General features: G+C 50.3%; 1 protein-coding gene across 1 annotated transcript in view; it reads right to left on the reverse strand.

Annotated features, from left to right (window-relative positions):
- ITGB7 (integrin subunit beta 7) overlaps positions 1-14,055 on the reverse strand; it is an 887,312-nt gene that overhangs the window by 433,242 nt on the left and 440,015 nt on the right. The gene's annotated exons all lie outside the window — the stretch shown is intronic.

Raw genomic sequence — 14,055 nt, forward strand, 5'->3', positions numbered from 1 at the left:
CAGGACCGCCAAGAGGACCGCCTTCAAGGACCGCTTAGACAACAACGTGCACAACACCAAAAAGCTCTTCTGAATCGTGAAAGAACTCTCCAACCCCAGCTCCAACACCAACGACATCCCACCATCACAAGACCTGTGCGACTCCCTGGCCGCCTTCTTTCACCGCCAGATCGCCGACATCCACGACAGCTTCAACTCTGACACCCCCGCACCCACCACCGAGCTCACCACCCCTGCGAGCACCACCCGCACCAGCCGCCTGACCGCCTGGTCCAACATCAGCGACGAAGACACCATCAAAATCATAAACTCCATCCACTCCGGATCCCCATCCGACCCCTGCCCTCACCACGTCTTCAACAAAGCCAGCACAACCATCGCACCCCACCTCCGAAAAACAATCAACAGTTCCTTCGAGACAGCAACCTTCCCGGAAAGCTGGAAACACGCCGAGATCAACGCCCTTCTAAAGAAGCCCAAGGCGGACCGCAAGGACCTCAAAAACTTCCGGCCCATCTCCCTGCTCCCGTTCCAGGCAAAAGTGACAGAGAAGATTGTCAACCAACAACTAACCCGATACCTCGAAGACAACAACATCCTGGACCCCTCCCAATCCGGTTTTTGCAGCAACCACAGCACCGAGACCGCCCTCATTGCCGCCACCGACGACATCAGGATCCTGATGGACAAAGGAGAAACAGCCGCCCTCATCCTCCTGGACCTTTCAGCAGCCTTTGATACAGTCTGCCACCGCACCCTATCAACACGCCTCCATGACGCCGGAATCCAAGAGAAGGCCCTGGCCTGGATGATGTCCTTCCTCTATGGCAGAACGCAGAGTTCTATGATCTTAAAGGAGAAGGAACAACATTATCACACCGCCTCCCACCCATCCGCTCGAAATCCACTGAGATCATTTGCGGCGTCCCATAGGGGTCATCCCTCAGCCCGACGCTGTTCAATATCTACATGGCACCGCTCGCCCACGTCGCTCGACAACATAACCTCAACATCATCTCCTATGCCGACGACACCCAGCTGATCATATCCCTTACCGAAGACCCCCACACCACCAAAGCCAACCTCCACAGAGGAAAGAAGGCAGTAACCGACTGGAGGAAGGACAGCAGACTGAAGCTGAACTCAGACAAGACGGAAGTCCTCATTCTCGGACCCTCCCCATCAGCCTGGGACGACTCCTGGTGGCCCACATCGCTAGGCGCAGCACCGGAGCCCACAGACCACGCACGCAACCTGGGGGTCATCCTCGACTCCACCCTCTCCATGACCAGGCAAGTCAACGCCGTCTCCGCGTCCTGTTTTAACACTCTTCGCACGCTCCGCAAGATCTTCAAATGGATCCCTCCCGGCACAAGGAAAACCGTCACCCATGCCCTCATCATCAGCAGACCCGACTACGAGAACGCCCTCTACTCAGGAACAACAATTAAACTCCTTAGACGACTTCAACGAATCCAGTACGCCTCGGCACGACTGATCCTCGACAACCCCCGACGCAGCCACATCACACCCCACCTGAGAGGCCTGCACTGGCTCCCCGTCAACAAGAGGATCACCTTCAAACTCCTGATCCACGCACACAAAGCCCTACACAACACCGGACCCACTTACCTCAACAACCGCCTCAGCTTCCACACCCCCACCGGAAACCTCCGCTCAGCCAACCTCGCCCTCGCAACAGTTCCTCGTATCCAAAAAACCACAGCCGGCAGCAGATCCTTCTCCCACCTCGCCGCCAAGACCTAGAACATCCTCCCCACCAGCCTACGACAGACTCAGGACCTGCCGGCCTTCAGAAGACTCCTCATGACCTGGCTCTTCGACCAGTAGCACCCCTCCACCCCCCCCCCCCCCCCCGCCCCCAGCGCCTTGAGACCCTCACGGGTAGGTAGCGCGCTCTATAAATGTGCTGATTGATTGATTTAGCCTTTTCCTCTGCCTCCTCCTTGTGAGTTTCCGCCATGATCCACCAGAGGTCTTAGATTGAGATTGTGGTCCCATTGTAAAAAACGTAGTTCATCTTCAACTGAAGGAATTTGTAAACAGCGGTGAGTGTCCTCATTATCGGTCTCTAAATACGAGCTTAATTCAGAGCTAGATGCATCCTGTTGTCTTGTACCACTTTTAGGTTGTATCACCTGCGACAGTTTTTGATCCTGTATGTTGCCAAACCTTTTTGAAACGGTGAATATCTGTCTCCTCTGATAATCAAGCTTACCCCTTTGAAATTTTGTTGCTTTACTTTCTTTAATTGTTTGCTCATATTTTCTTAGTCGCCACTGCATTTCGAATTCAAATTTCTGTATCGTCTCATGCTCTGGCATTTGACTTAATTGCTCCTTGAGGGATTCTGTTCTTTAAGGAGTGCATCTTGGTCAATGACGGCGTATTTAATTAAAATTGATAACATTCGGATTTTCAAAAGTTGGCGCTATGAGAATTCGTAACCCTCTCGGTATGCGGCCAACATCCAAATAGCATTGGAGAGACTTGCCCTCCCCCCATTTTGAAATCTCCCTCTTTATGAGTTTTTCGGTTGCTCTAAAATTTCCTTGCACTCCATCGGTTTGTCTGGCATAATTCCACAGCTGCTGGCACCAATTCCCTCATCAGCGTCCACATTGCTGAACAGTTTCTCAGCCTCAGTCTCTCTATCTCTGAGCCAGTCCGAATTCATTTCATTTTAGAGCATATATACCCCTGCCCTCCGCCCTGAGCTCTAAAGCACTCTTTGGCCAAAATTCTATCCAGACCCAAGCCCCCCACTCTGAGCCCTAAAACAACCTCAAAGCCCCAAAAAGTACCCCGATCCCTGCCACCCCCGCCCTAATTCCTAAAACGGCCCCCAAGCCCAATAAACTAACCCCTACCTCCCGACTCCCTTCACTCCTGAAAACCAACCCCCAGAGCCCTAAAAACATCCTGACCCCACCAAGCCCTAAAAACTACCTCCAGCCCTAAAAACGACCCCAACCCCGCCGAGCCCTAAAAACATTCCCGACCAAGTCCTAAAAACTTTACCGGCTCCCCCAGCCCTGAAAACAACCCAGACCCCCCGAGCCCTAAAAATAACCCACAACCCTTAAAAACGACCCCCACGCCCACAAAATCCATCCCCACTTACCTCACCACCACCTGCTTGAGGGGTCCCCTCATGCCCAGTGACCCCTTTCTGCCTATGGTCCTGGGGCCCGGGCGTGCTGTGGAGCTGATCTGCACATTGCGCCTGGTCCTGGGGAGCTGCGGCTGAGCCTACCTTTGGGGGCCTATCCACCCTGTCAGCCTTAGGGATGTTCGGATGTCTGCCACCCCAGCCAAAATCAGAGACTACTCCCCTGTGGGGCGAGGGCCTGGTGCCGAGGGGCTGATGAGCGGACGTCTCGATTGGGCCCTGGACCTCTGCTATGCAGTCTGGTCCCAGGAGGACCTCACCTGCTGACGACATTGGTGTGTACTGATTGGGCTCTGTGTCATGACCCGGATGCAGCATCCTCCCCAAGCGAGCAAGTATGTGCCGTGCCCCACTACCAGCTCTGCAATTCACGCACTTCAGCACTCCAGTACAGGAGCACCACTTCCCTGGGACAGTGCCCCTTAGAGGCACCCTGAGTCAGCTCTGCCCCTGGGACACTGTTGATGATATTTTGGGGGCTTGTGGTCACCATGGCTTGGGCTTAAGCGAATGCTGAGAGTCCCTGGGGCTATCAACATGGGAACACCGGTCTTGCCTGTCTGGTTCCCAGCAGCTCGGTGCTTCGCCAGGTCTGCCTGCCCACACCTCTAGGACTTCTTTGGGGGGACAGGCCACCACAACCAGGGGTCACACGCTTACCCGATGCCTTGATATGCTGCTACCCCACTGATCTGCCTGGAATGGACACAGAATTCTAACGGAATAACAGGCCTGAAATCGCCTGGGGGGCCCGCCTCTACGGCAATGTGCTTCCCGTTTTCCCATCACGCTTCGTGAAACTACCACCCTGTGGGTATACACCAAATACCCCCATTGCTTTATCTTTGGTCACCGGGGCCAGGGGCCTTCCAGTGCCCGATAGATTACAATCCACCTGGAAGGGGACACCATACTTACCGCACAGCCATTGTTATGGCTTTACTTCAGGCTCTGCTGCCAGTTTGTGTGCAGAGGGCTATTTTGAGCCTCAACACATCTCCTTAAATACCTGCCAGCCCCCTTCCAAACCTAATGGGTCCATCTGTGGATGAGACTGAACTGACTGGGGGCCGGGGCGTGCTCGGGCCCAGCTGCTCATGCTATCACTTTCTTACGACAAGGGGGCTTGATCCTTGATTGAGGTCCTTAACGATGCCTCAACCCCCTGCCCTCATGGGTAGAGACAAACCCTATCGGCCTCACAGACCAAGATGGATCATTATACCATGACTCGGGGCCAGGCCGGGAGTAACATTGTGGACAGAGGGCCAGATGTATGAAGCTTAAATTGGTTCGCAAACAATTTCGGCGTTTGCAAACTCATTTTCGCTAAATGGTATTTATGTTGCAAATTTGAGTGCAAAATAAGGAATCGCAAATTTGCGATTCCTTATTTTGCGATTGCATTTAAGGAATCGCAAATTTTGCGATTCCTTAAATGCAATGTATGAAGCACCCAAATTGTGCGATTTCTCATTAAGAAATCGCAACTTACCACCAACTTGAAGTTGGTGGTAATTTGCGATTTCTTTCACAAAAGCACTTTTTTGCATTTGTGAAGGTGCCATGTGGTGCACATACATGCCCTTAGGGCATGTATGTGCGCCATATGCGCACACATGTGAATTTCAGGGGAGCATCAGGGTGTCCTTATGACACCCTTGCACCCTTGAAATTATTCTCAATTTGCGATACTCAAATTGCGATCACAAATTGAGAATAACTTCCCATTCATTCCTATGGGCCTCCTGGCCCACAGAAATGAATGGGAAATTGTTCCTTAATTGCGGATTCGCATTTTTGCTATTCGCAAATAAGGAATAATAAGAAATAGCTAAAAAAAATGAGATTTTTTAGAATGAATGAATGAATGAAAATGCATTTATACAGCGCGATTGTTGCCCTGGGGCGTCCAAGCGCTAGGGAACCAGAGGGGGGTGTAGCGAGGCTTACAGAGACTGGGTGGAGGGGAAGGGAGCTGAATGATTACGGGGATTTGAACAGATGGGTTTTAAGTTGCTTGCGGAAGGAGGCAAGGTTGGGGTTAGATCTCAAATGAAGGGGAAGGGAGTTCCAGATTTTTGAGGCGTTGAAGGTGAACATTTTTTAGATACATACCATTTTGCAATTCTCAAATAGCGATTCTCAAAAAATAGCTATTTGAGAATCGCAAATAGGTATTTTGATACATCTGCCCCTAAATGACTTCACCACAGAGTGACTTGGCTACAATCCTACAAGCCATTCATGCCTCCCAATCCGCAGTGGGGACCAAAATCAGTGAGAATGCGACTTATGCAATGCCACAAGCAGAATCACTGAGGCTGAGACTTGCCTGTCCACAGAAGAGGATGATGTCACTGACTTAAGGTCGCAGATTTCCCGACGTCTTTCGCCCATAGAGGAACTTCACCGAAATGGCGAGGATGCAGAAAACTGTTCCCGGAGCAATAACCTATCCTTCGTGGGTGTCCCTGAAGGCATGAAACCTCTGCATGCTACGAATTTTTTTTAAATGTGGATTAAATCTTAGATGTCACCAGAACAACTGTTTCCTTGGTTTGCAGTTGAGCAATCACACAGGGCCCTTACACCCAGGCCACCCCCTGGAGCTTCATATCGACCCATGATTGCCTGTATCTTCAATTTCAAAGATAGAGTCGTCATCTTGAGAGTGGCTTGCTCCTACCCCGATCTTAGGTGCTGTGACACCAAGGTGCTCATCTTTCTAGATTACACCAGAGAGGTGCAAATAAAATGCTGTTTGTACGTGGAGATTAAACAGAAACTCCGGGAGCTCAAACTCTCCTACAGTTTGCTGTTCCCGACCCGGCTTAAAGTTGCTTATGTGAACAAGACTCATTTCTTTGACAATCCGGAGTCTGCATAAACCTGTCTCACTGAGGAGTTGCCACTTTGCAGGCCAGTTAGGTCCCCCTCTACGAGACCTGAGCCCTCGGCATCAAAGATGACGACTGCAGCTCTGAAACTGAATAGAAGCCGCACCTGCACTTAAAGGGGACTTGATGCCTGAAGACCTACCTCTCATTCACCATCCCCCTCTGCGAGGGACCTGTCGCCATCCGCAGCACAATTGGTTTTGCCCTTGACTGTGGTGGGCTACCCGCCGACTCTGGAGTGCCAATAGGACGTGCGCTCCTCTCACTCTGCTGTACAACTGGTGGACACTGATCTGTTGCAGAGTACTACGCTATGATTCACTAGACTCACTGGCTCCGGACAGGGCACTGTCCCTAGCTACCTACTGTATGACTTATCTGATGGTTATCTTTGATCCTGCATTATGGAGGGGTACACCACTCCAGCCCCACTATCGAATCGGGTTATGTTTTTGTTTCCAGCTTATGGGCAACATATTCTTCTGGGGTGGAAGTATTGGGTAGGGGGCTGTTGGGGGGTCAGGGTTGGGTACTGTTCTGTTTCGGTAGTTGCTCTTGTTTTCTTTTGATCCTTTGTTTTGTATTGCACTCAGACACACGTATACATGGCTACTGTTGCTACGACCTAGATACAATCTTATTCAATGCACCCATGTGGCAAGTCCCCTAAAGGATCCATTTTGTAGGCTAGTCTATGTGCCCCAACACCTAGTGCAAGATCTCTATACATCAACATGGGGTCTTTCCGGATACTGTTCTGAAATGTTAGTGGGTTATTGGACCGCAAGAAGGATACTGCGGTCCTGAGAAATACATGCGGCTTCCTTTTGGATGCCTTGCTGCTTCAGGAGACCCATCTATTAGGGAACCATTGTTCCTTCCTGACATGGCAAGGCTATGACAGGGTCTATCACGCTGGCTATGCACAAGGCTCCTGGAGAGTGGCGATTTTTCTCTTATACTCCTTCTCCATTATTGTCCCACAAGAAACGAGTGACCCTCAGAGCAGGGGCATAACACAGGCCCCCACAGCCCCCGAGGTCCGGGGGGGGGGTCCCAAGATGCAAGGGGCCCCCTCAGCAGAGCACTCTGGCTAGAGAGCTCCTGATTGAACCCAGAGGGGCCCCTCCACGTACCTTGCAGGGAGGCCCCATCAAGGTTCATTACGCCAGTGCCTCAGGGTCACATCCTGGCCCTCACTGGTGCGATTGAGGGATGAACTGTTAACCTTGTGTGTGCCTATGCACCCCCTGGTGCCCTGGATGCCCTCCTTTGGGACCTCGTTGGGGGTACTGTTGGCCCTCCAGAGCAGACTGACTGTGATTGGGGGTGACTTCAAGGCGGTCCTTGTGCCAAATGCGGACTTCACGGGCATTCCCTCTACCTCCTTTTGGATTGGTGCATGTTGTGTCTTGGGCTGGACTTCTGCCCCTGTCTCTGTGATGTGTGGATGGTATGGAACCTCTGTCACTGCCAATACACCCTCACCCCAGCCGCTCACCATACTCACTCCCACATAGATCTTATATTTATGCCAGCCCCTGACTGTTGTGAGGTGGCACAGATCCTTCCCTGTGGAATATCCAACCATTCCCCTCTCCTCCTCCACCTTGGTTCTCCTACAGGTGACCCCCTCCCAATGTGGCGACTCAACACTTGCTACCTCTATGATGCATCATCTACGCAGGCGCTGGAGGGTGAGTTGAGAGCATACTTTCGAGCGAACGAGGGTTTGGTCTATGATGTGTTCTTATGGGCCTACAGTAAGGTGACCCTCAGGAGGTTTGACAAGGGCCGAATTAGTGAGCTAGAACAATCACACTCCCAGTACTTCACTTACATAGAGGCCTGTGCCATTCGCCTTGAAGCACATTTTACAACTGACGCCCAGAGTGACACCTCTCGGCAACTAGATTTAGTGTATGAAGAAATTCACCTCTTGTCACTAGAAGCTGTAAAACAGATATTGCGCACCTCAATAGCTAGGGTCTACAGCATGGGGGATAAGAACAGCAAGTTGCTCTATTGGCTTCCCTGCTGCCCACTGGCAAATATCATAATTCCTGAGATCATAGGCAAACACAGCCACACACCGATCCCTTCATGACCTTGCGCAAACATTTTGGACTATGACAGCCACTTGTACATGCCGACCCCTAGACCGGCGGCTGAGACGGAGCCCCACTTCCTACATGATGTACCGCTTCCTTTCTTTTTTTTTTTTTAAATATTTTATTGGCATTTAGGATATATGTCGACAAACGACACATCAGTGGAATATTCATTGGTGCATACAAAAGATGACATAAACATATTTAGCAGTGGTATATCTTTTACATTAACTATTAGGTTTCCTGAACCCCTTAGTGTTTAATGTTATGTTATGTGTTGTGGCACATTCCCTGTCAACCCTTTCTTCAATGGTTAATCGCTATCTTCTGACACCTGTCCTTCTTGAGGGGGTTCACAGATATCACCATGGAATCGATTCCATTTTCCCCACACCCAAGCCCAATTTCTCGGACAACCCTGGTTAACATATACTGATTTCTCAGTTATCATCGTGCCGTCCATATCCCAGCACCACTGTTGATGCATTGGGGACACTCCCTAACCCCAGTGCCGTGCTATATTACGCTTCGCTATTGCCATTCCTAGTGTTACCCAATCTTGAGCTGCATGATTTAGATCTGTGGGTTCCCAGATGTTAAGCAAACATCTTTTTGGTTCCGGTGGGACCTCTACTCTGGTGACTTGTGAAATCGTGCGCAGGACGGCCTCCCAGAAGCGAGTGATTACCGGGAAATCCCAGAGGGTGTGCCAGAAGGTGCCTATAGCACCACATTGTCTGAGGCAGAGTGGAGTATCCGCCCTATCTAGCTTATGCAGCAGGATTAGCTTGTAATAGATGCGATGTAAGATTTTTAGTTGTATTAGTTTTAATGTAGAAGGTATCACAACTTCCCTCAGGGATGCCAGGGCTGCCTAACAGTCCTCCTCATCTAGGTCTCCCAGGTCTGTCTCCCACCGTTCCTTAAGGATTGTCGTGGGGTCCGGCTGATTATTTATTATTTTGCGGTATGTCAGGGAGATGGCTTTTTTACTTAGGTGATCTGTAAGGAGTGTCCTCTAGTGGTGAGGCCTCCGGGAGTTGCGTGGCTTTCACTGCCATGAGTGCATGTCTAACCTGCGCGTACCTGTAGGTTTCTGTCTGCGCCAGTTTGTAGGTGGCTTGTAGTTGGGCAAATGGGATAACTTCGCCTTTTTTCCACAGGTCTCCCACCCTGGAGATGCCTATCAAATCCCATTGTTGGAACCCCTTGGTGTTTCGCAGTTTCCCTAATTCTCGGGTGTCCCACAGTGGTGTCGCTTGTGTGAGAGTCCCTTCCCAGCCTACTGCTCGCTGTGCAGCATGCCAGACGTGTATTGCACAAGCCGTGGGGCCTGTATAGGTTGTCTTCCTAGATCTATTATATAGCGCCCCCAAGATCCCTTCAGGTTCTAGGAGATGTCTACCCCTTCCTTTTTTGGTGCGCTCGGAGGCTTTATTTCTGGACCAACCAATAACGGTTGAAGAGTTCAGAGCAACTATCGCCACCATGGCCTCTGGAAAGAACCCTGGCCCAAATTGGTTTCCCACAGAATACTATCCTACTTTCCAAGACATTCTGATACCCTACCTCCTATCACTATATGAAGAAGTTGCAAAAGGCTGGTGCCTTCCCACCTGATATCGATACCACTACCATTGTGGTCACCCCGAAGACACAGCCTCTGTCGACCTCCTGTACCGACTATCTTCCTATCTCCCTTATCAATGCTAAAGTCCAAATCTTTGGCACAATCCTTGCAGCTCGCCTTGAACCAGTCCTTCATACTTTTGTACATTCTGACTTATGTGGGTTCATTACAGTCAGGAGTACACAGCTTTGCCTTCTTCGACTCCATGTTGCCCTGGATCATGATCACCTGTTTTTACCCTGATTAGCTCTGCTTCTCATTGACTTTGAAAAAGCATTTGAAACGTGGACTGGGCTTTCCTGGAATGTGTCTTGTTGAGGGCTGGGTTTGAATCCCGCTTTTGTGGTTTGATCTGTGCCCTATATTCAACACCCACCCCGTGTCCAGATTAATGGTGTAGTCTCCGAGCTTTTCCCTATCAGACGTGTGTCTCAGAAAGCTTGCCCCTTGTATCCCCTCCATTTTGCCTTAGTAATTCAACAGCTTGTGTGTCTCCTCTGCTGCGATGGCCGGATGAGGGGATGGCTATGGGGCGAGGGTCATGAAGACTGCATCACGATCTATGGCGATGACGTCCTTCTCTTTCTGAAACACCGGAGTTGAGTGGACCATGTTGCCTTAACATTTCTCAGCACTTTGAGGAAGTGCTGAGCCTTCACATTAACCCAGCCATATCAGTCTTGATGCCCCAGGTATGACTCATGACAGCTTGGATTGAAAACGTACATCCCTCTGCGTCACCTCAGCTTCAACTATCTGGGTATATGGGTGGCACTCCACCCTGAGCTTAACTGGTCTCTCAATCTCAGACCCTTAATGCAGAATGCTAAAAAGTACCTCACCAAATTGCAATCCTTCCTGCTGAATATGATGGGCCGAATTGCCCTTTACAAGATGATGGTGTTGCTGAGGTTCCTCTACGTCTTTCAAAACCTTCCTATACTCCTGCCTCGTTGTTGGGTCCACAAACTAGACACAGTGGCATCATCATTCCACTGGCATACCTCCAGGCCCCGCCTTGCCCTGAGTAACTTTCAGTGCACCCCTTACGATGGTGGTCTGGCTATGGCCAACCTTTATCTCTACTACTTGGCCTCCCTACTTCTGGTGGTCAACGACTGACCTAATGGGGGTTGGTCTGATCCAGCCTACCAAATGGACTTGGCATCCTTAGGGTTTCCACAGATCAGGGCCAGGTTGTATAGATACCCAGGACCCTGCCACCCTCCCTGTGGTGACCCAGGTAGTTCTCGTTGCTTAAAGGGCCGCACTCCGATTCACCAAATGGGACGCTAAGCTTATGCTTCAAACCCCCCCTGTGCTACGGCACATGGATGTGCGATGTGGCAGCGCTGGAGAGCTTTGGAAAATGAGACCTCACTGGCATAAAGCAGCTAGGCAATGTGTGATACGAAACTCACATGTGCACTTTCCGGGAACTCTAGGATACCTCATTGCCATTTTACAAATATTTGCCGCTGTGGCACGCCGCTCACACTCACATGCTACGCAAGTCCTCTCTTCCTGAACTTATGGCCGTATGTATCAGAGTGTTTTATCCATCCTGTGTCTATGTGATAATGTGTTCATACATACAGCCCTTAGTCCTCTAAAGGCTAAACTCCTAATAGGCCTGCTGGGTAAAGGGAGCATCTCGCAGATCTGTCATACCCTTGTCGTTATTGCCTCTCATACACCAGACCATCACAGATCCCTCTGGGAGGGTTGGTTGGGCATCATGAAGGATGTCAACTGTTGAGATGCCACAATGGCTCTCAGTGTAATAATGATCTCGTCCAGGCTCTGCCTGGTTCAGACCTACTATCTTTACTGTGCCTACCTCACGCCTGCATGACTCCACCTGGCATCTCTTCTTCCAACCACACCTGTCCCCGTTGCACTCATGCCCCTGCCGACTTTTACCACATGGTGTGGTTATGTCTAAAGCTTTTGTTGCTGGACTGATATAATGCAAGAACTAACTGATGTGTTGGGCTGGGAAGTGCCGCTTTCACCTTTGATGTTCTTTCACCTTTGATGTTGCTGCTTGAGGTCCTGGAGGGATCTGGGGGTGTAGGGGTCGAGGGCATACTGGACGCACCTGGGTATGGCCACAAATATGTTGAAATGCATCATGGCAACTTCTTCCCCCACAGTGCGGCAGTGGTGCAGGGGTGTGGGATGGTGTGCACAATAAGAAAAACTTGTGTACGAAGCTAGGGGTTACCCAGCAAAGCAGGGGCGTGTCTGGGGGAAATGGTTGGGGCAACTGCTATGAGATTTTTGTATCACTGTTCTGCATGTTTGTGTTTCATCCCTGGATGCTCGTCCTCTGGTGCTTTGTGCTCTCGGTTATGCTATAACTAATATGTACTTTCTTGAGTCTTCTGAGTGTGTATTCCCTATGCAAAACTCAATAAAATTGGTTATCAACAAAACATTCTTGATCACAGGGTAACAATGTATTGTGTGTGTTAATTGAAGTCAGACAAGGTACAATTTGGTGTTTTTGATGTTTAAGGGGTCCATCCTTTCAGACTAGAACAGACCCAACCCCTTGGGGCAGATTTACAAGCCCCTTGCGTCATTTTTGCGCCGCAGATGAGTCACTTTTTGTGACGTAGCAGCAGCGTAAAAATGCGGCCCATTTACAACATGACGCATCTAGGGAGATGCGTCACGTTGTAAAGCCCTGCGTCACATTATACTTGCATCAGGTATAATGTATGCAGGGTGGGCGTTCCATCTCAAAAAAAACCTCGTAGAAGTGACGCAGTGATATCTACAAGATTTCACAGGGCCACTTCTAGGACGCCGCTGCATCAAATTCAGTGACCCAGCACAATGAGGCTAGGCCCCCCTGCATTGCTGGAGTTGCGTCGTGCTTGTGACACGACTCCAGCAATGCGTGACTTCTGCGTCAACAGATGCAACAGAATTTCTGACGCATCTGTCAATCCTTGCGCCATGTAAATACGGTGCATCCATAGTTGCGCAAGGGTTTCTCAGGGTGGCGCAGGGATAGTGACGCATCTTTACAGATGCGTCACTTTCTTGTAAATCTGCCCCCTTGTTTCTTACTACAAAGAAAATAACAGCATGCAGAGCATTTGGAAAATTTAGAAAGCAATTCAAAGTGAAATATCAGTATAGGATACCTATATGTTACTGTAAGGCAGTGTGGAAACATACCAAAATCATATATTTTGTTATATTTACATATTTTAAGGTTTCCATCTCTGCGTACCAGGTCTTCTTTGCAATGACTGGCACTGGTGGATGGAAATAACACACTGAACATGTTGTTTATTAGATTGTTTGTATTGTTTTCCAAAATATGGCAATTCCCTTCAGGTTTCCTCACGCAAGATGCTTCTGCCAAGGCTTGACCCACTACTGTATTCCTTCTGGTTTATTGAGTGTGGGAGTTTCAGGCATATTGGGGTTTTCAACGGGTTTGAGTAGGGATCCACACAGTAGATCCCACTGCTCTCTGCTCCCGTTCCCGGCAAAGGTCATCGAGAAGACCGTCAACAGACAACTGACCCGCTACCTCGAGAACAGCATCATAGACCCGTCCCAGTCCGGGTTCCGCAGCAACCACAACAGCGAAACTGCCCTTATCGCCGCCACCGAAGACATCAGAGCCCTGCCGGAGAACAGCGAAACCGCGACCCTCATCCTCCTGGACCTGTCAGCCACCTTTCGACACTGTCTGCCACCGCACCCTATGCACACGCCTCCACGATGCAGGGATCCAAGACAATGCTCTGGACTGGACCACCTACTTCCTCTCCGGAAGAACCCAGAGTGTCCGCCTCCCTTTTTCAGCTCCGAAGCCACCAGGATCATCTGCGTCGTACCCCAGGGCTCATCCCTCAGCCCACCATTGTTCAACATCTACATGGCACCGCTCGCCCACGTCGCCCACCTACATGACTTCAACATCATCTCTTACGCTGACGACACCCAGCTGATCCTATCCCTCACCAGGGACCCCCTCACCGCCAAAACCAACCTCCATGAAGGAATGAAAGCTGTTGCTGAGTGGATGAAGAACAGCGCCTGAAGCTAAACTCGGACAAGACAGAAGTCCTCATCCTCGGCTCCACCCGCTCAGCCTGAGACAACTCCTGGTGTCCAACCACCCCGATCACGCACGCAACCTGGGGTTCATTCTCGACTCTACTCTCTCCATTACAAAGCAGGTCAACGCCGTTT

Source organism: Lissotriton helveticus, chromosome 1_1 (genome assembly GCF_964261635.1).
Source record: "Lissotriton helveticus chromosome 1_1, aLisHel1.1, whole genome shotgun sequence".
Taxonomy (NCBI): Eukaryota; Metazoa; Chordata; class Amphibia; order Caudata; family Salamandridae; genus Lissotriton; species Lissotriton helveticus.